The sequence below is a fragment of the Oryzias latipes genome, chromosome 23 (genome assembly GCF_053564925.1).
Source record: "Oryzias latipes strain Hd-rR chromosome 23, Olatipes_Hd-rR_3.1".
NCBI lineage: Eukaryota > Metazoa > Chordata > Actinopteri > Beloniformes > Adrianichthyidae > Oryzias > Oryzias latipes.
In genome coordinates, this window is record NC_136259.1 from 7,342,033 (window position 1) to 7,365,555 (window position 23,523).

Genomic DNA, 23,523 nt, shown 5'->3' on the forward strand with positions numbered 1-23,523 from the left:
GATGTAGTGTGAAAACGGCAGAAAAAGGGCAGAAAGACTCGCGTCTCTGAGCTTCATTGTTTTGTTCACCTGTTCCACGGTCTGATACCGGATTCTGTGGAAAGCTACACCGCTAAAGACGAGCTTTAGCTGGTATTTATGTTAGAACTGAGCGACTTTATCAGCAGAATTAAGAACAAGGAAGTGAAGACTTTAAGCACTTCTGATTGGTCAGACTGATGACATGTGATTAAGCCTTCAAGAATGATTGGCGGAGACAATTAAAGGGGCGGGGAATTTTCCGCAAACTGCTATAGCTGCAGGTACATCGCGGTACCGTCATAATTATCAAAATGTCTTTAATAGAATTAAATAAACACAAAGAAAAAGTAATTTTAAGATCTTTTATATTCCTAATTACTCAGTGTTTTATCAGGGCCTGTTTGGATGAACAAAGAGCTGAAATCCTGCAGATGGGAAATGTTGTTAGTGCAGTTAATGAGGGCAATTTCCCACGGCACACTTGACCATCTCCCACGGCACACTAGTGTGCCGCGGCACACTGGTTGAAAAACACTGCTCTAAGGAACTACTACCACTCCTGCAAAAACGGTCTAGAAATCAACACAGGTCAATTGATTGTGGCTAAAATAACATAATAGTAATGAAAAGACCCCTGGGAACGCTTTGAAAATCAATCAAAAGATGATCGGAGTGGAACTTCAAGAGTTTTAAGTTCCATCTTCAGCAGCATTCCCAAAATTCTAAGATCTTGATTCATGTTTTGTGGATAGATTCTGGAATGGGAATTGGTTTAGGCAATCGAAAAACAACAAAATACAAAACAAAATAATTTTTTGTAATATTTCAAGTTTGTTAACATTTTTGTTTGCTGACATGTCCATGCAAAAGGCCAGAAAACTGTATTTTAAACAGTTTGAGGTCTGGACTTTTACACAGCCATTCTAAAACCTTGATTCTTTTCTTTACACCTATTATCATGTAGATTTCCTGCTGTGCTCTGTATCATTGTCCTGTTGCATGACCCAGTTTTAGCCACGCATTGGCTGATAGACAGATGGCCTCACTATTCAAGATTCGAGATTCATGATTCTTTTAATGTCATTTCACCACAGGGATAAAACAAAACTTGTACCTCTGGTCCCGGGCCAGCCATTAGGGACACACATATCAATGTGATATATTATGCTTTCTATTGAATATTGCCCAGATCAGAGGATGTACAGTATTGCACAAGTCCCATGATTATTGCACAGTCCTATAGCTATTGCACAGAGATTTATCAATTTGTCCCGGGGGGGTTACAGTGCTCTACCAGAGTTCAGCAGTCTGACTGCTTCTGGGAAGAAACTGTTCCTTAGTCTGGTGGTCCTGCTCTTTATGCTCCTCAGCCTCATGCCTGAGAGGAGCAGTGAGAACAAAGGGTGTGAGGGGTGAGTGGGGTCTTTCAGGATGCGGGAGGCTCGTTTCCTGCATCTGGTCACATAATGTCAGTGGTGGTCGGCAGGCTGCTTTAACCACTAGTTGCAGAGCTTTTCTCTCTGCCACAGAGCAGCATACTGTGCCACACAGTGATCTATCTATCTATCTATCTATCTATCTATCTATCTATCTATCTATCTATCTATCTATCTATCTATCTATCTATCTATCTATCTATCTATCTATCTATCTATCTATCTATCTATCTATCTATCTATCTATCTATCTATCTATCTATCTATCTATCTATCTATCTATCTATCTATCTATCTATCTATCTATCTATCTATCTGTCATTCTAAGACATTGCTATTTCATGGCAGCCATCAACATGCCCTTTACTAGTTTGCTCATGTTTTGCCCGACGACGGCCTATTTCATGCCATGATGGGCAGTTGTGGTAGTGATCATTGATTGCATTGAAAAAAAATAACTGGACGGATCGCGTGGAACAGCACCTTTAAAAAATGCCCTACTTCCGGCTCCAACAAAAAGAAGCCATTTCAGTTGCCATTTTTACCCGATACGGACATCGCCATGTTGGAGCTTAACCCAGACAACATTGATTGGTCCGAGCGGTCTGAGTCAATGTTTCTCTGGAAAGTAATATTGCCAATCAAGAGTTAGCATGTTGAAAGTCCACAACCCTCCTACTACTGAAAGCAAGTTCAGGAGAATCTGTCAATCAAAGTTTGCAATTGGAGTTAGCGGGCACCACATGCCTTTACAGAGACATCTGTCAGTTTATAACTTGAATAACTTTCAAGAAAGAAAAAATATCAAGAAAAAAATAAAAGATTAGCAAGACGATGTTTAAAAGGTAACAGAGCAAGAAAGGTTTTTCTGACATATAGAATGACAGTTTATGGAATTTTGGTTTCTTGGAGCCATCCGTTCCTTCCTATTTAGAACACAAAGGGGGAGGGGATCACTTTGTCCAGTTCTCTATATACAGTCAATAGCAGTGATGCAAAAGGACTAGTAATACTAAACCAAGTTTTACACAACTCCTGACGCAACTGATTTGCGGCGCCATATGCTTGTAACTTATTCCAGGAAATCTTGTTGAAGTTGTATGACAGTGCTAAAAAACTGTTTTTAATCTCCAATAGAGAATCTATTATTTTGTTTTTAAACACAATAAAACGTGTACATTACAAGCACAAAAATTATCCAAAAAATAAATAAATATAGTCCAGGTCATTTATACCCAGCTATGCTTCATCCAAAAACTGAGACATTTTTTAAAGGTCAATGAGCAATGATCAAGGCATCCAAAGGAGCCTTGTGGAAATGTCATGGGAGTGATTTAGTTAACATTCTGTAATGGGAGGTTTCCCCTAGTACTCAGTGAAACCATCTTTGTGAGACATCTTTTTTTCCTTGGTTTACACATTTTTCATTAACTCCAAGCGTTCTGAAGTCATTCCCTTCATTACACTTGTGTTTCTAAAGCTCCTCCATCTGAAGAAAAACACTGTTCTGGTTGTAGCATGCAAGCCAGGGGTAATAAATACTTTTTCACTGATGTGTCTTTTCAGATAAATTAACTTTTATATTTCAGAGTCATGACGAAATAATCTACAAACATTTCTCTTTGAAAATCCAGTTCAGAGGTACTTTGATCTCATGAAGCCTGATGTCAGAGAGTTTTACCTCTGAGCCAAAATTCTTCTGAAAAATGCATTGAGTCAGACAGGAATTTGTGTCAGCTTTGCTTGATTGAAATATTCTTAATGGTAATAAAGGGCATTGAATCCTGATTTCTATGTTTGTTTTTAATGGACTCATATGCTGATGGGAATACATTACTCTGGGATCAAAGGTTCCAGCAACATTCAATAAAGAAAACAGATATATGAACCCATGCTGATTTTGTATGTTTGCCCACTTAAAAAGATCTTAATGGTGGATTCATTTGGCAGTGAGGGATAGAAAATCATAAAGAAAATCAAGAAATCAACTTTAAATTTTTTGCATCTCATTAAGGGGAAACAAGTATTTGTTCCCCTAGAAACCATTGAAAGTTCCGATTCACACAGACCAGTTAAGCTACAAACACAGTAGGCATTTGATGTGTGCTTAAGAATACATGTTTAGCCCATGGTATTTACACTGGACAAGCAGGAAGGGGCTTCTTCAAATTGTTTTTAATACTGTTTACTAGCACATATCCGCCGCCAACAGTTGGTAGAGCCTTGGCGCCAAATGTCAAAACGGTGCAAATCTTGCGATTTGGGAAACGGTTGATTGCGAGCGTCCTTGTTATGGTGGATACAGATTATTTTCATATCAGCAAAGTGGCTTTGGTTTATCTTTATTTGAAAAACAAACTCAGCTGTAACTGAGTTCACTAAACAAACCAAATCCATATCTCACTACTAAATCTCAAATCTCTTATTTTACATATTGTTTTGAAGTTTGGGGAAATACATATGAAACTAACATTTATTCTATTACAGAAGAGAGCTATTCGAATTATTCATAAAGCTAATTTTAGAGATCACACAAATTAACTTTTCATTAAGTCAGGTTTATTAAAACTTAAAAATGTAATTGAATTGCAGACCTTATTAATTATGTTTAAAGCCAGAAACAGAGATTTACCAGAAGACTTAAAAAAGCTTTTTATTTTCACCACAGGAGATGAAAATCATAGGAGAAAATTTGATTTCAAACAAAAGATTGTTCGAACAACATTAAAGCAAAAGAGTTTGTCTATAGCAGGGGTATAAATGTGTAATTCCCAGGAGAATCAGTTAAAACGTTGTCAAAATATTATTCAATTTAAACGGATGTATAAATCTAAACAAATTAGTTTGTACAAACTTGACTGTTGAATGGAATGTTTGGAATGTATATATTAAATGAATGGAATGTATTTACTGTGTATTTGAACTTTATATTGTGAAATCTGAGCACAGGTGATGGTGTGAGAAATGTAAATAGGATGCAATGTTTAAAAGGGAGCAGATAATTATAAGAATTGTATTCTTCAATTCTGCTCCCTTTTAATCATGAAAATGTTCAATATGTGAGACAAATATGTAAACATTTGGACATCAATTTTCATGAAAGGAACAAATAAATAAATGAAAATAAATGTTGAGGGACCGCGCATTTTGTACGTAGAGTCCTTTAACAGTAGTAAAAGGTTATGTAGCTACGTGTGAATGTGAGAGTTTTGAGCGTGGAAACACTAAATGCCCATTTAAGTAGTTAAGAATAGCTTTAGACTCTTAATCAACCTGTCACCTGAATTGAAGTCACCTGTTTCAACTAATCCCCTATAGAAAAAACACCTGGATGGACAAAATCAGTCCATCAGTCAGACTCCAAACTCTCCAACTAGGGAAAGACTAAAGAGCTTTCAGTGGATTTAAAGGGGAAAATTGCAGACCCGACTGGAGTACAAAACCATCATCAAGAACCTGGCGGTTAAGGTAACAACTGTTGATGCAACTGTGTCAAAATACAAGAGCATGATGATCAGCAGTCCACCTTTAGTTCTGGGGCTCCAAACCAGATCTTACCTGGTGTGCTTTCCATGATTATGAGAAAACAGTGAGAAATAGGTCTAAAACAACACAGAAGGAGTTAGTTGAAAGCAGCTGAGACCACAGTCACCAAGAAAACCACTGAAAATACTTTACGCCGCAATGATTAAACATCTTGTAGATCTCGCAAAGTAGCCCTGCTTAAAAAGGCACTTGTGTAGCCCCAACTTCATTGGCAAATAAGACCTGAATTGAGCTCTTTGGCATCAACTCAACCCGTCATGTTTGGAAGACGAAAAATGCTATCTATATCCCCAAGAACACTATCCCCACTGTCAAGCATTGAGATGGAAATATTATGCTTTGGGGCTAGTTTTGTATGCACAGGGCTACTTCACTGTTTGGAAGGGAGGATGAACAGAGTCAGGTACTGTCAAATCCTGAGTGAGACCTCCTTCCCTCCACCAGGAGGCTTAAATGGGTCACCAATTGATCATCTAACAAGATAATGACCCAAAACATTTAGCCAAAGCAACCAAGGAACGGCTGAAGAAGAAGCATATCAAGGTCATGGAGTGGCCCATCCAGTCTTTGGACCTCAGTTCTTTAGAAAACCTGTAGAGACAGCTGAAGCTGCCAAAGCTTAAACATTTAAGGCCCGTACACACCGGGACGAATTTCGCCCACGATATTCGCCGACGTGTGGCACCAATGTGAGTGTGCACACCGACGCGAAAAAACGCCACGCGTCAAAGCGTCACTTTTTAAAAAACGCCTCGGTTTCGTTTTTTTGGTTTGACGCGCCGCGTCGAAAACTATACGACCAATGAGAATGGCGCTTTTGCACACGTGTCTGGAGCTTCTGAAGTTACAGTAAAACACAACTTGGGGGCGCTCAAACACAAAACTGCCTTTCTGAGCACACATACCAGCGAAGAAGATAGACGCTAAGTAGCGTCTACACTGCCGCGAAGAAATAATGACGGACATTCTAAAATATCCCCGAACCAAGCACCAGTTGGAGCAACTGGTGCCTGGGTGTGAACACAAAAAACGTGGCGAAAAACGCTGGCGAATATTCGTCCCGGTGTGTACGGGCCTTTAGAAGTGTTTTGCAAAGAAGAGGGGGCCAAAATTCCTCCAAATATGTGTAGAAACCTTTACAGCCCTCCACAGGCCCAGACAACCCAAAAACCCACAGCACCTGTACTGCATGTGACTAAGGATTAAGGGTGCCCAACAGTATCTGGGTAGGTGCTAGTAACTCCATGACCCCGCACGAAGATGAGGGGTATAGGCAATAGATATTTTAGTTGGCTACATAAATAGGCCGTAGCGTGGAGGGTCTTGCCCAAAGACCTACACTGAGTGACGCTCAATGCATCACCTGAGAATCGAACCCTGGTTTTCCATGTTGAATACAGTAATAGTAACAATGTACACTGCACTGCAGTTTTGAATTTTTAATTTAATTAGAGGAGAAATGAGATTACAGCCACAGCAACAAAAGAAATATGAAACATTAAAGTGCAATTATTATATGTATAAATAAACAACTATATACACTTAAAATATATACAGTAGATATGAGCACAACAAGTACATATTTGAAAGTTTGACGTCCATTCTGTCTACACTCATACATATTTCTAGATAGCACAGCTTTAACGCTAATATCTCCATGACACAAAGCATAAGTTACACATGCAAACAAGCAATCAATACTCAGCTTTACCTTAAAAAAATCCCCTCTAAATAGAGCACATTACATATGGGTCTCTTTTCTACATCAGTGGTTTAATGCTCTTACGTTTGCCCTTTGTTCTGAGCATCACTGCTTTAAAGCGGAACACAAAGACGAGCAGTGTCTGCTGCTTTCAGAGCAAAATGTAGAACACTGTAGCTATTGTGTTGGTCACCTTGTGTATCCACAGGAACACATCTCTGACAAAATAACTGCAAGTTACAGATCACTACTTATCATGTTAAAAATCCCTCTTTTTCATTTATCAATCTATTTAGGGCTTGATTGCCTGATACATGAAGCCCAATCAGGACTGTAGCTTGTATTGAGGACACACATAACATCATCTTTTTCATTTTCCATATCCTCGTTATCCTGAACAGAGCTGCGGGGGCCCAGATGGCCTGTACCAACTGTTACCGCATTAGACAAAGAAGTACAGCTCACAGATCGCTTGCTCATCTGCAATTCTGTTTTTGTTTATTTATTTTCCCTCCCTTCCCAGCTGTCTTCTGATAAAGGTAGAGTACATCCTGGACAAGTCACTAGTTACAGGATACACAAAACCACAGTCACTCACTGAGACAAGAATTCATTGGGACAAGAACGTGCAAACAAGCATATTCAAGCAATCAAATCAAGTCACATGATTTGTCAGACGGAAACTTCCTTCGCCAGTTGAACACACAATGAAGTGCAGAACTTGATTTCTTTCTATTGTGCCTTGTAACATCTATACTGCCATATAATAAATACATCAATATAAAGATTCTAAGTCAAAAATATTGTTCTAAGCCTGATTAAAACAACAGTTGAAAGTCGTTGTTTTTTATTGGGCAAATTTGAAGCCAGTTTTGAAGTTTATCTCCATCTCATTATGACATGATGCAATATAACATGTGATGTCATCATCCACAGGTTTTCTGAAAAAGAAAAAAAAACACAACAAAGAAACTAATTGGTTGCTTCACATGCCCAGTATCTAAATCTATAAGTGCAATTCAATCATAAGGCCACACCCCTGTTTAAGTGGAAGCCAGAACACAGGTGAGGGCATCATTTCAAAATAATCATTTCTACTTTTTTCAAAGTTGTTTGGACTGCGGTCACTCTTACTTCCTAAGCTAACTGTTGAGGCCCGTAATAGTCCTGAACTACAAGGACCTCATTGTCATCGCAATTCTTCTTTCTTACTGTGCCTTTGAGCAAACGTTTTACCCCTGCCACAAACTCAAAAACTCACCAAGACTTCCATACACCTTGTCCCTAGTTAAAATGAATTTTGGGCATGGTGAATGACCCCCCCCCAAAAAAAAATGATGACATCACAGTGGGAGAAACTGTCAAAAAATGAATATGGCCAAAATCTCTGGGGCTCAAAAAAATATTTCAAAATTAATTAACGAAACCAAAACACATGTGTCGGGGAAATCCAAAGGAGGTTTTCAAATTATTATGGGATGCCCACAGGACCTGAGACTTGAAAGTCATTTTATGGCAAAGTGTGAAATTTCACTTTTTTTTTCAAGCAATCTTCACAAAACTTCACAAACCCACCACCAGGTTAAGTCTACAACCACAACAAAAGTTTTATTGACCTTTGACCTTGATAAGAGGCAGCAATCTTGAATTTTCAAAGAAAATCATATTCAGTTCCTTTAACAAATTTAAACTTCTCTGCGTCAGCATGGGGGGCTCACAAAAGGAGAGTATCTTTGTTGTTTACACATTTTTTACCGTAGCATTGTGAAATTGTAATACATGAATCCCAGACTTAAACTTAACAAAACAATATTACACACAAAATGAACATGTTAGGAATGTGGGCATGGTTTCCAAAAATCAAAAATGCCAAGAAAACCCCAAAAGTTTACTTTGCTGATTCTTCTAAAAAAAGCATAGAACTGTTCGTCACCCCCAGGTGACCAGAACAGAAAGTGGTTGCTATGGAGATAAACCAAACAAAAAAAAAACCCATCAGTACATTTGTTAATTTCATACTACATGTTGGCTTTTTTTGTAATATGCATGTCTCGAATGTTTTTTTTTTTAACTTGAAAATGTTTAATTTTAATGTCTCGTGAGAACCACAAAGAAAGGTTTTTGTGTGTCAGTATGGGGCAGTAAACTCTGGAAAAGTAAAGTGCTAGGCTAAAAAAAATCCACTATTATCCATATGTTAAAAATAACTTACAAAGAAATCCTCATGTAGAGGTGAGGAATATTAAAGGACACAGATCAAAATTCCAAGTAAATAAATTTGGAATATATAGTTCACTTGTGTGTTCTGTTAATAGACTTTTCTGATGAAATCATAGAGCGCTTTCACATGTTTCCTTTATATTATCAATATTTATTACTGTGCAAAAAAATATGAATTTGGACTGATACATTTATGTACTTTCAAATAGAGATCATGTTCTTTAATAGAATCATGGAAACAATTTAAGTAGAGCATAAAAAGGTGGGATCATACACACTACTCACAGTAAGTTAGGGGTAAAATTTATTTGAGGGATTTTCCTTTTGGTCTGAATTTTAATTGAATACATCAAAGTTCCCTTTGACATACTAATAAAGAATATCCCCAAACCAAGCACCAGTTGGAGAAATATTCATGTTTTCTTTGTTTGATTCTGATAAGCACGTAAATACTTGCTCTCTTCTTCTGAGTGAAAAGCGACTTTAAGAAGCGTAAAGTTGCGCAGCGCCACCTTGTGTACAGGAGTATTTCTGTTTTACATTAAGCGCCATCTAATGTCAGGGAATGAAATTGCATGTTCGCTCGGCTCATCGTCAGCGAAAATTGCCTGGGTGTGAACACAAAAAACGTGGCGAAAAACGCTGGCAAATAACGCCTGGCGAATATTCGTCCCGGTGTGTACGGGCCTTTAAAGTTGACATTTTTCACCTATCAACTGTCTGTCCATTGTTTCAGCCTCAGTGGTTCAATTCTCCGCCAATTCCTTGTCATGGCTTTTTTTTTGCAAGCCATAATTATGACCTTGGACAGATAACTGTCCTCTGTTTGTATCACACTTGTTGGTAACAGTCCCACATATAGTATCCGTGGGTCAGCAGGTATTTCATACCCAGGAATGTCCTAGCGAGTTTTGATGATGCTTTGCCAAAAGGGATCAATTTTACTGCATGTCCAAAAGATGTGAGAATGGTTGGCGTTCAGTCCTCAGCTGTTTGCTCTTTATGTAGGGGCTGATGAAGAACCTTGTTATACTTTTCCACCCAAATTCTCTCCATTGTCTTTAAAATCAGCTTTTTAAGTAATATATTTATGTTAGATAGATAGATAGATAGATAGATAGATAGATAGATAGATAGATAGATAGATAGATAGATAGATAGATAGATAGATAGATAGATAGATAGATAGATAGATAGATAGATAGATAGATAGATAGATAGATAGATATGTTTAAACTAATATCTATCTTGTTTTTTTACTTTATTATTTTTTTCTAAAAACTGTATGACTGTACGACATTAGGTTTGACATTTGTTTTGTTTGCATTTTTGTTTATTTTATATTACTTTAAACTATTTTTTTTCATATCCTGATTCTGACCTCAGAGACCCACGGAAGGGTGACTAAAAAGCGTGTTAATTACCCGCGTGCGTCAGATGAGGTGTCCGAGTGGTTAAGGAGATAGACCCGCGTGCGCAGTTAGGACTTCAGCCCGCGTCCCGCCTCGCGCGGTAAATTGACATAGTTCCGTTTTCCCCCGAGACTTTACAAACTATTTGAAAGTGAGGAGCCCGCTGCTGCCCGGCAGTGAAACAGCAGACTCAGCCGTGGATGTGAAGTTCGGCAGGGAGGAGCCTGAACGGGTTTTCAGTCTGCTTTCATCATCGAGCCCCGCGGAGGACCGATTGCAGCCTCTCCTCTCCCTCGACTTTTCGGCTCTACTTTTGTCCTATTGGGCTCAACAGGTAACCGCAGACTCTCACTAAGTGATTCCAAACTTTATTTGTATTGACAAAAACAAAAGAAGCGGCGGCGGGACAGTTAGGATGCTAGTTTAACAGCGGGTATCTGTCTGTTTGCTGATTCTGTTTTTCGGAGAACCCTGGCTGTGAGCCGCTCCCTCTTTTGTGAGCTTTTCTCCCAAACATTTACCCAACAGGGTAAGCAAAAAAAAAAAAATTGACCTTAGAGCTCAAGTAACGTCTTTCAGACGACGACGCTGCCATTATAAAAGTTTCTAACTGCGCACAAAGAAAAGCTGGGCGAAGTTAATCAGTCTGAAGGGGGTCGGGGGTTTCTCCAGACCTCATCCAAGCTCAGTGGCCGACATGACGCTCGTGATGTATCCGGAATCGGCTTTGCTGGCTGGCAGAGAATGATTTGGGGGTCCAAACTCGTGCAGACTTAAAAAAATAAATAAAATAAATATCGAATGTATTTTAACCTGTTGAACTTTGACACGTAGAAAGAGTCCAGACTTGGCCTGAGGAGTTCATTTGGCCTGACTATCACTGACTGACCGCAGAATTCATACCGAAATGTGTCTGAAACTTTATCACATCCAGGTCTGCTGCAGACAAAAACTACTAAAGGAAAAAAAGTTTTGGCTTCCAGATATCACATAACTCCCTCCGGGGCAAATGGTCTCCTCCACCTTCGTTGTAGTTGAGTTGAGCGGTGGTCTTTTGATGTTGGCTGAGTGGCACTGATGGGGGGGTTGCAGCTTTTGAACTTTCAGGCCAGATCCTGAATCACCACGAAGACTGACATCATGACAGATGATTAAAGTCTCTATAATATAATGTATGTGGCTCCTGCTTCTATGCTAACCTAGAACCTTCACATCAATACCACTTCAATCCATGGCTAAATTCATACGAATTTGTATTTGTCAGTGGTTAATATATGTGAACTTATATGTAAACTTATCTACAATATTAAAAAAAATAGTGTCCAATAGTTTTTTTTTCATGTGGTTCTTGGCACGTGTCACGCATTCTTGAATGTGCGTTTAGCCCATCCTGTTCACACTGCACATGCAGGGAGGGGCTTTTTCTTTTTCGTTTTCTACTGTTAACTAGCTCATCCCTGCCACCTACAGTTTGAGGAGGCCTGGTGCGAAGCGGTGCAAATTTTGCTCCAGAGTATTTCTTTCACATCTCTATTTTTATGGTATTTATAAGACTTGGCGTCGTAGAATTCCGGCCAGGCACAAACCGTAATTCATTTCTCCTCCAGAATCAATTTTCAAATGGTTGGCACATCTATAAATGAAAAGGGACGCCATCCATTTATCACCACCAAATCCAAGTTCCTGATTGGGCAAAGTTCTGCCTGGTTTATCTTTCAACAAGCGTTCAACGCCGTTTTCTACATAGAGACCAAACACGGATTTAAAAAGTTGCGTATCTGCATCTTAATGCGAAAGTTTTTAATGCGGATTTACGCTCATTAACATACTTTTGACCTGGCGTGACCTTAGCTTAAGAAGTTCTTACTTTACGCTTACACTTTACAGTCTTGTTGGTTTTGCTGTTTCAAAGCTCAGAAATTCATGAAAGTTCTAATAGGAATGCGCACTGATCAGGCTGCAGCCTTTTAACTTCCGGATTGAAGCGATTTTAAAAAGACATCTGGTGCTTGAAGCACAAAATGTACTTGGATGTAAAAAAAAAAACACTTAAATTTGGTTAAAAAAACACATTTTTAATTGGAATTGAAAATAAACACTATGGTTTCATTTTTACATTTGTTATATGGGGTGCATTTTATTTGTTAATCTTCTTTTTGACACAACAGCATGGGAAAAATATTTTGATTGAGGAGTAACTTTTATATTCTATGGCCTAACTGCCTAACATCCAGCGATTTTGAAATCTATCTCACCTAGATTCAAAAGCAGTAGAAAAGCCTTTTTTATGGCGCGAGGCTTGTTTGCATCACCCTCTACTAGGAAGTGTTATGTCACTAGCATAAATGCCTGCATAAATAGACTGCACACAGAAACATTAAATTATAATAATTATTAACCCTTTAACACTGCAGTTTTAGCTCCGGCCTTGACATTATTTTGACCATAACTCTCTTTTTTTTTTTTTTTAAACCCAATCCTTTGGAGGAGTGAGGGGCTGTAAGCTAGTGGGATATGGAGTGATATTTCTGCCACTATGTTGCACACAAAACTTTCTGAGTTGCAAATTAAAATATTAAATATTTGCTTTTCAATCATTATTATTTTTTTGCTTTCAATTTTTTTATGCTTTCACAAACTTTTTTTCAACATTTATGAATGAAAATAAAACAATAGTTCAGATACAAATCTTTAAAAGTGTAACTTCGGGCTGGACGGAGTCGGAGCTCGGACGTTTTTTCTGCTGCTGACATAAATAACTACAAAACTCTGTTTTATTCTAGCTGCTTTGCTGGTCCTTCTGGGTTTTACTCTGAGACAAACGGGCCAGAATGATTGAAAACGGCAGAATCCCGTTAGAACAGAACCGACACAGTCCAAAGTCCATGTCTGCCTCCAAGCACTGTCAATACCAGAGATACCTGATTGGTTAGAATCAGGACCAATCAGCAGCTGTTTGATGGCAGCTTTGTCACGCTAAACTGAAACTTATGTGAGCAAAATCAAAGATAGGAAAAAAGTGAGAGGACACACAACGCATGAGAAAACTTGTGTTTTGCCAACGGAAAAAAAGTTTTTGAAGCAAAAAAAACTTTAAAAGCAAAAGAAAAAAAAAAATTGAAACGCAGAGCTTGGGAACAGGGAGGCCATGCCAACGGTTCTGCCCAAAACTCGGAGGCAAATTTTTCCAATTTTGGCTAAAAATGTAAAAAAAAAAAGACCGCTAGTAACGCTTTGAATTTAGATCAAAAGATGACTGTTGGGAGACTTTACAGCAGGGGTGCTCATAAATAACCAAAATAATAAAAACATATTTCTAAAAAGTCCATCAGCGAATCAAAATCCTCACCGAGAAGTACGGGACTTGATACACTGAGCGCAAATTCTGTCTGTCATCAGAAAGTCGCTACTTGCCCCCCCACAGCACATCAAGTCCCCGGCAGAAGACCACTCCGGCCCACTGTGGTGTTTGAGGCCCGGATCGGCCTACGTGCTTCCGCAGTTCCCGCCTGATGGATCCGAGCCCACTATAGCTATATCTATCTATATCTATAGATATAGATAGATAGAGATATATAGATAGATCTTTAAGACATTGTCGTCTCAAAAGTAGCTCACATGCCAAAAAAGTGTGAGCACCCCTGCTTTACAGGGTGAAAACTGTCACATCTAAAGTGGTGTATTTCTTTTAAAAGTGACCTAGTCGCATTATTACCCTCAGGTATTTTCTGTGTTTGCTATTTTATCTTCCAGATCATTCTTCATAGCATAAAACCTTATTTTATACCCTACATCAAAAGGAGGAGGAGAGTTTACAGAAGTAATCAAGTTGTTAGACTAAGTTATCGGCTAATCTCTGACGTAAATGATAAAGTGAGTGTTTAGCTTTTCACTGCGTAAGTAAACTGATCCTTTGGCATGGATGATAATAGTAGTTTGACTTTTTGGAAATAAGTCTTATATTTACATTCAAATAATTTTTTATTTATTCAAATCTGGATGTTTTAATGTCTTCAAACTCACTTTTTTGCTTAAATAATTCAAATAAATAACAGAGGTGACACCTTGGGTCAGTTTTCCAGTTTTTTTTTAAATGTACTTTCAAATGTTAAAGTTGTTATTTTCCTTTTCACTAAAGTTGCCTTTTTAAATACACAAAAACACTGTTTGCAGAAGATGGTGTCATATATGGAATTAAAGTAGAGATAAATCCTTTATGATTTTTTTCTGTCATATTACCTGCTTTGTGTAAACAGTAATTTGCAGTTTTCCCTGCCAGCTGCAGCGCTAACCCTCTATTAGTTGTTTTTCAGTCTTAGCAAGCATGTTAAGACTCGCTAAAGTCCTCTGACACGGCTATTTCTGGACCAAAACGCACCTATTTCATTGCGTTTAGAAAGGGGGGGGGGTGAAAATTGGCCCCAATTTGATGTGCATGCAGAGGAATCTGGAGGTAATTGCAAAGAGCGATAAGAGGGGTTTGGCGGTGTGAGATGGGAGCCGGGGTTTAGGGCTGGGCAGGCAGGCAGGATGTAGAAAACACTGCCATGCATTTCCGGAGTCTGGCTCTGGACTGCGCTGTGCGGTGAAGGCTCTTAGCTCATTTTCTCCAATCCTTTTTGTCTGTTTTTCCGTTCCACGTTTCTCCAAGACTCAAGCGAGATGTCGGGTTATTATTTTGCCTCAATGTTATCACAACCAAATTAAACAAATGATGAGTGTGTTTTTTTTTTCCTGTAGTTTGACGCTACGTAACCCATAATCTACCAAAATATCAAATTCCAAAGCAAAAAAAGGCAGTTTCCGACAGATGCCTTTTGTCTTATTCTCCTTTTTTTTTTTTTAAATACCACTAAGTAGAGACAGTCAATCGAGTGGCCAACTAAATTTGAGAGGAATGGAAAACTGGCCGAGGCATTCGTCTAACTCAAGTGATCTGACTATTACATTTTTTTAAAGCGATTTGTACCTTTGCTGTGTTTGATGTTAAAGTTTTCCAAATGTGGTTCATTTCCCAGCAATCACACTCTGACATGTCAGTCTAAACACACGTTGTTTCTGCACAGCAGGTGCCAGAGCTATCTTCTGGTTTCTTTCCATAACATACCAGTAAAACTGTCAAGCACTTTTTTGGGGGGTTTCTGCAGGATTCATTTGATGCCAACTTCTTTATTGGACAGTATTTACAGCAGAACCACTAAACCTTTCAGGTTTCTTTTATCCAGTGTGTCATGACCACCTACTTTCTGCGATGAAAAACGATTAGGTTGAAGCTAGCTTGTGTCTTCATAGACAAAAAGAGCAGGAAGAGGAGGAGGCACAGCTCATTTGAAGTAATTGTGATTGACGTGCAGCTAAGGCTCATGGGATTCTGGACCCAGACGAGAGGCCAACAGCAAACTTGCAGTTCCCCCTAACTCGCCTTTGAATACGATAGCATGTAATATAAATGTACTGCATCCAGAACCACACACTAAGTTGTGTAATATGGTGACTTTGGATGAATGAGCCGATGCTGGCTCGCAGATTAAAGCTTAACTCCTTCGCTGCACCCCTGTAGTCTTCATTTTACTTTTATTTTACACAACTATTTGTGTGTTTTAACCCTTAAACATTGGAACTTTAGCTCCAACTTTGATATTCTTTCGACGACTGTAACACGGATTCTGAAGCAGAGAAAAAAAAACAGCCAGACTTTTTAGTACTGAGGTTTTTATGCAATTCCACACGAATGAACCCATTCTCTCGCGGAGTAAAGCAGACGCTTTTCCTTGCAGACTGAGCATGCACTGATGTATAGCAACGCAGTGTGAAGCTAACTGCTAAGGTTCCTTGTTAACCACATTGTGTTGTTTGTGTTGTCATCACAGAGCTTTAAAGGCAACACATCAGCCTTGTAGACAAATGTAAAATCACTTCAGCTAAAAGGGCTTTTAATTTCATTTTTCTGTTGGACTTCTTGGACTTGAAAGATGGTTTTTGATGATTCAATACGCTTCTTGATACATGTTCCACAAATTAATACATCAAACATTCAAATAACTTTGTGTTAATATGACACAGTCCAATACCTTTGACTAAATGGATGCAATCTTGATATTTATTATTCATTTGGCATTTAAAACTATAAATGAAAAGGACTTTTAACAGAAAAACATTTTTCTTCTTGCTGAGCACTTGAGTAAAATAAAATGTCTAAAGGACACAACAGCTTCAAACATTAAAATCCGGCATTTTGGGCCTTTAGACTGTTTTATTCCGTTTGGTTGTCAAAAATGTGTCCTATTACTCTATTCAGATATTGTTTGCAGTGTTGTGGGAAAAGGGTCATCATTTGTTTAGTGAACACAACACACATCCCTCATTGTAGTTCACCTTCAGCTAAATATAATTGAGCTGACTTGGTAGAAGCAAGCTGCTGATTGGACGTCTTTTGCTTGCATCACATGAACATAAAAAGGAAAAGACAGTAAAGACACAACAGGAAGAGAAACTGACACTTTGACAGGAACCAACAATTGATTTTATACGTTTTTACCAACACAGCCGTGTTTGTGGTTTTCAACAGATATTGTTGTTACTCCCAGCACTCGACTGATCTTTTTTTGATGACCTTTTACGTTCCTACAAAGTATGCAGATCCTCACAATGACTCCATCTTCCAGGATCCTTTATCTTTGCATCCTTTCCTCCCAAACAGTCAACGTTTGCAGTTTGAAGCTCTCTGTAAGCAACAAAGACACACGTTTGAGTTCCTTCTAGGGTTTAGTTACGCTCTAATTCAAACTGATTTGATAGATCAACCTCTTCCTGGTGTCATTTCTGACCTTAAATCGCGATCACTCGAGGCCAGATTGCTTCATAAACAGCATGGTATGTCAATGTTTGGTAATTGGCATATTGTTCCGCCATCTGCTCATAGCCAGATGCCAAGCTCTGCCAGAGGTTACAGAGCCATGATAATGAAAAAAACAAAAATCCTCTCTTTTACAAGGAGATGATTTAACTCATAAGGCAGCCTTGCTTTGCACTTCTAAAGGTAAATGCTGCTCTCTTACCTCCGTGGCCCACATTTCACTGTTCCTTTTTTACAGATGATTGATTGTGTGCGGGTGAGGTCAGTGCTCCTGATGTCATTCCCCAAAGATGCATGTTCTCCCTTTTGTTCCCAAACGCAGCTTATCCTGAGAAGTGTGCAACCTTGTTAAGGAAGGACATTTAGCCTTTAGGCTCCTTCTCATCTGATAAAACGAGTACAGGAAATGTCTCTTAGCTGATTGGCCTTGTGTTTTCCTTCGGCAAAGTCCCACAGGGACCTCAGACATGCACAGCGCTTTTCCCGTAGCAGAGAAAACCCCGTCTCCCCATATTAAATCTCCTTCTGCTCCTGTAATGCTGCACACACACCGGCAGGGGCGGCTCCAGGATTTTTTCTTTGCAGTAGCTAAGGTGTTGCTAAGTAACTGTAAGGAGTTGCTTATTTGCTTTTATGTCAAATTACATTACCAAGAAGGAAAATTACAGGAACGCACATTCATGCGATGCTAATTAATATCAGATTTTACATTTATTGTCTTGTCAATAGATTGACAGTTAACGCAGTTAAAAAAGTAAAGTCCGAAGACAGACGGGCAAAACTGAGTCCTTTACGCCACTTTTCCAGCCGATTTAAAAACCCTTTCGCGTGCCACGGCTCGACACCTGTGCAAAAATGTGTTCATAAGCTTGACGCCCCAGCGGCGTGTGGGAGGAGCTACCACTAAATGTTTTTAGCCGGATCGCTGCATGGAGCTGTGTCTGTGTGTCTCATTCAAATTCAAATTAATTTTATTTATATAGCACCAACAACGACAGCTCAAGGTGCTGTACATAAAAACAAAATCAAATGCAATAAAGTACAATAAGATACATTAAATTAGCCCCACACAATAAAATACACAAAGACAAACACCAGTGGAAAATAAATAAATGAATAAATAATAATATAAAGAGAAACCAGAAGGCGCCGTCTGCCCTGTCCTCCAATTTGGCAGGGGTGTCAGTATAAAACCCAAACACCCAAGCCAAGGGTGAGAAAACACTCGTAAACAGTCTAATAAGATAAATATGTGTTAAAATATCATAAAAAAGTATAGATTAAACAGATATGTATATGGTAAAATGTCATAAAATACAAGAATAAAAAATTCTAGAATAAGCAAAAAAAAAAAGATAAAATGGTGTGATAAAACATCATAAAACGTAAAACGATTGAAGAATAAATATATATGTGATAAAATATCATAAAATATAAGAGTTAAAAAATATATAAATGCCGATATAGATTAAACAAGTAAAGTGCTATAATGATGTAATAAAACATCATAAAACATAAAAAGACATAAAATCTAATTAAAACCTAATTTAAAAAGGTGTGTCTTAAATTTTTTTTTAAAAACCTCCACAGTGGATGAGGCCCTCAGATCCTCAGGTAGGATATTCCACAGACGAGGCCTCGCCGTGGTTTTTTGTCCTGACCCTGGGGACCTCTAGCAGGCCTGCACCTGAGGATCTAAGGACTCTAGGAGGTTCATACGTTAAAAGCAAGTTGGATATAAAATGAATGGAAGACACGGAGGATGTTTGGAGCCGTGACGTCAGTGCAGGTTGTTGCTGGTGAGCCAGATTTACAAACAAAAGAAAGGCCTATATTATTGAAGCCCTCAACTGTAGGAACCTGTTTTAATATGCAAAAATTTCAATTTATTATCCATGAAACATGTCCCACAACATGAACCTAACCCTGTTAGCATACCCTCTGCTTTTAGCGAAACATCGATCCTATTATTGATGAATGTGTAGAAAAAAATCAGAAAGGTGAGGATCTCCTTTTCATGAATTTTGAAGCCCAAGAAACTCAAGGAACAAACGCAAGCTCATCAGCGCCCTCTCTGTTAAGACAGTGCTACATTGCGGTTTTGTCACATTTTAACACAAAATAAACTAGACACACTTGACATTTAAGTGGAAAGTGATGACATGCAATACAATTTTGTACAGTGAACATTTTTTTGAATAAATCATTAGATTCATGCTTTTATATATTTGATGGTGCATCACATGCACACCAGGGGTTCAAGAACAAGCTAAACAGGCATTCTTAAACGGGCTTATGGGATATGTTGTTCACACTGAACTCCCTGATACTAGTGCATGTGGTCTCAGCTGAAAGAGGCTTGGTGCGAAATGTGCAAATCTTGCGAATCTTGCTCCAGATTTTACTTTCACATCTCTGTTGTGATATATGAAAGACTTGGTGTCATCATTCCACCCGGGCACAAACAGCAGTTATTAATTTCTCCTTGATGATCAATTTGTAAACGGTTGGCACTTCGCAAATGGATAAGGATGCTACTGATACCTCACAACCAAAACTGTTTTGTTCAACTGGTTTTACTTTCAACGCAAGTTCAGTTGCTGTGCTTTTTGAACGTAGAGCCTGAAAATGGCCGTTAGAACTTGTGTAGTGGACGCGTGTTTCCGAACCCAGTGTGACTGTAGCATAACACCAATCTCCTATGCCCGAAAAAAGAAGTTATTGCTGCTGTTCCCTTCTTTACTGGCTGTTTGCTTTTTATTTGCCCTCCTCCATCCTTACCACCTTTTATTTTCTTCCTAAAAGGGCCTAAACCTAAACAAATATCCAATCAAGAGCTCATCCAACCGCAGCTTCAAACTCATATTTTTAGGGGAATGGAGAGTTGAGGCAACAGGGGGGTAAAACGGTGACGTTAATCCCAAAGGAGCGTGTGAAAAATACCATTCAGTAAGTACACATGATCGGTGAGTTCATGTGTTTACACAGTTTGCAAGGTTAACCGCTCAATGAATTGCACCGGGAGGTGGTGGGGGGAACAGCAGACAGGCCAGTGTGTGGGTCAGTTATAGGGCTGCAAGAATTTATGCTTGTGGCTTCTCTGAATGTGCTGAAGTGTGTTGATCGTGAGGGACAACCCGGTAGAGGCAGACTTGGATGGCCGCCATCCTGGGAGTGAAAAGTGGCGAGAGAGAAATTGAGCATGTGGTAATGATGGGGTGGAAGACTTACCTCATCCACATAAAACAATCGCTGTGTCCTTACATGGGTATTCTTACTAGTCCGACTTCTTTTCTTTTTCACCCTTTAGAGGAGTTTTGTACTGTTTTAAAAAAAAAGCAATGTTGACACTCAGTTTGTGGTTTTTAATGATAGACATTTTTTTTAATGTTGGCTATGTTTTGTTATACTGTGCTGTACTCTGTTTACTTGTTTATCAACATAAGTTTATCGACTCAGTTCACCATGTGACCACAAGGTAGCTTAATACATAATGCTTTACAAGTACAAGTCGCATTCACACACTTATGCCGACTCTGCTGCCATGCAAAGCTGCTAACCAGACCACCAGTAGCATTGTGGGGTTCACGGTATTGCCCAAAGACACTTTTACACATGGTGGGAACCAAACCTGTGACCTCCCGATCAGATTCTACCATTATTGTACTGCTGCACTGCAAAAGCAAGTCACTCCCTATTCACTTCATAACATAACAGTCCAACTTGACAACAAAATATAAGCATATTTCAAGGATCTCAAAAGTGACCTGCACCACTGCAAAAATTTGCTCTCCCAGCAAAATACCGTATTTTCCGGACTATAAGTCGCTGCGGAGTATAAGTCGCACAAGCCCAAAAATAAATTATAAAGTAGAAAAAAACACAGTTAAGTCGCACTGGACTATAAGTCGCATTTTGACGTGAAATTTATTTGACAAAATCTGGGACCAAGAACTAATAACTTTCACAACCTCATGTGACACAACCATAGCAGACTGTTTATCTCATAATTTCACAGTAATTCTTTCTCAAACCTATTTATTTATTCTTTTCATGAAGCATCATTGGCCAACTAATACTCTGTTTTCATCATATTTGTTGAAACAGTTGTCATTTTTATTGCATTTCTGAATCTATGAAATCATTGGAACATAGAATAATATGTTGTTAGCCTTCAAGATCTTACTGTAAAAAAGGGTTTGCTGATTCTCTGAGTCACTTAACATACTCTTAACACTTAACATACCTCATACATCAAATTCACCCTCTGTTCCTCACAAATGAACATAACAGGAGGGTTAACAATGTATTTATTTCAATTTATTTTTAATATAAGTCGCTGCGGAGTATAAGTCGCAGCCCTTTCCAAACTATTAAAAAAAGGGCGACTTATAGTCCGGAAAATACGGGTAATCCGTGTTACATGCAGAGTCAGAATTCAATACTCGCTACTTCCCATTGCGAACTTTTTAAAATGTTTCCCAAGTAAATGTTTGCACCAAATAATCCATGTTTATTAGCCCTGCATTTGATGACTTTCTTTAATGCTCCCCCCCTATTGTGTGCACTTAAAGTCCACAATGTGCCCCCCCCCCCAACCCATGGTCACTCATGTTGGTTCATCTCCGTGTAACATTTGGCTAATGAAATGGCGGTATGTGACGATTTTTAACAGGATCTTGACAGAACTGGAGTATAAACCTGCTGGACTTACAGCAGCAACAAAGGGTTTAATAAAAAGCGTTGATTTAGAAATAACTGCGTCATCAGATACTGATGCTGTGACTATTATGCTATGATGGTATGCTAATGAGATTTGCCAGTATGTGACCACAGACTATATTTTCATGTACCCAACCTTAGGACGTGTTGGATAAACATGACAAAATAATTAATTGGAAATTAATAAAAATTGTATTTTCTAAATATAATAACAGACATGAATCAAGTTTGCATGGAACATTAGAGAGCCGGTAAAAATATAAGATAAGCAGTCACAGGAAAACAGGTTGGGAGAAATCATAGTTGTCAACAGTGATTGTTAAGTACTAAATCCCTATTCTCTACTGCTTTCAAATCAGCTGAAATAATGTCACTGGTGCCTGGAAAAGGCAAATAAAGGGCTCTAATTTATAAAATGTTTCAAATACCTTTTTTCAGTTTAAATGATTTTTATAAACTATAACTGCACTCAATATAAGATTTTATTAACTTAATACTTTGTGTAATTCTTACTATTTTAACATATTTTTTAAATCTACACTAACAGTTCTAAGTTTGGACATATTTGTCTCGTTACGATAATTCAACATTGTATCCAGCTAAGTTGCTCAAGGTGAAAAACCATCTGCCAGAGACAAACAAAACACTTTGTGGCACCGCGCAATGATCTATAGGGGTCAGTTTGGATTATCGGCACCATTGAGCTAAATGTGACATCACATCTTGGCCTTTTATAAAATGTGCAAGTGTGAGGGATCGAGCGGCCAAAGAGGACAACAGAAGTTTCACAAAAATGAAAATTTTAATTTTCTCAAAAAATGTAAAAAGATGAACAAACTGGGCCCGTAAAAGAGGTCAACAGAAACATAATTAACTCAGGCAGTAACTTTAACTTAACCAACTGAACAGACCAAGTAACAGAAACAAACTGACCTAACCAAAGACACAACAGGGGAACATATATAGTGGCTGATCAGACCACTTGAGAAACATGGGGGGGAACTAACATGACTACAAAAGACATTTAACAAAGACTATAAAGACAAGACTAAACACAAAACTTGGCCTCTTAGTGGAATAGAAAAATCATCAAAAGTGGAACAAAATGAATAATGAACAACAGAAGCAAAGCAAATAAACATTAAATAAGTCCATTGGTTTCTCCCCTGGAGGCTTCAGTAGATGGTGCCTTCCTAATTGCCTGGCTGGAGTATTTAAAGGCTGTGAAGACTTGAGCTCCTCCTTTGCCAGTCCTCACAGCACAGCTCCAGGAGCAGAACCTCAGCCACACCCGTAGCGACCAGTAGCCCCCTCAGCACTGGCAACTCAAAAACAGGTGACATTAATTAAACAAACCAAAATAAGTAAACTAAACAAGTGTCCATGTGCTAGAAATTATTGAAAATAAATAAATGTATATTTTAACTCAAAGAAATGTGTGCATTTATTTAAGAATAAAGAATCTGAAATAATAAAATTAAAAAGAAAGTGTGCAATGCTGAAGGGAGGTTACCGCCATGTTGTTTGTGGGTGTGGCAGGGTATGCTGCCATCACAGCAAGTTACACACAGTTGCATAAAAATTAACCCCACTTTAAGATTTTTTTGT

General features: G+C 38.5%; 1 protein-coding gene across 8 annotated transcripts in view; it reads left to right on the forward strand.

The window, feature by feature from the left end:
• Positions 1 to 10,323: 10,323 nt before the first annotated feature.
• Positions 10,324 to 23,523, forward strand: part of cald1a (caldesmon 1a) — an 81,109-nt gene continuing 67,909 nt past the window's right edge. For 5 of the 8 annotated variants that reach the window (XR_013653450.1, XR_002293119.3, XM_078941519.1 and 2 more), the window contains exon 1: positions 10,324 to 10,671. The gene's annotated coding sequence lies outside the window, so the exon portion shown is untranslated. The remainder of the gene's footprint in view (positions 10,672 to 23,523) is intronic. The other 3 variants (XR_013653452.1, XM_011490921.4, XM_078941521.1) reach the window with 2 other exon arrangements.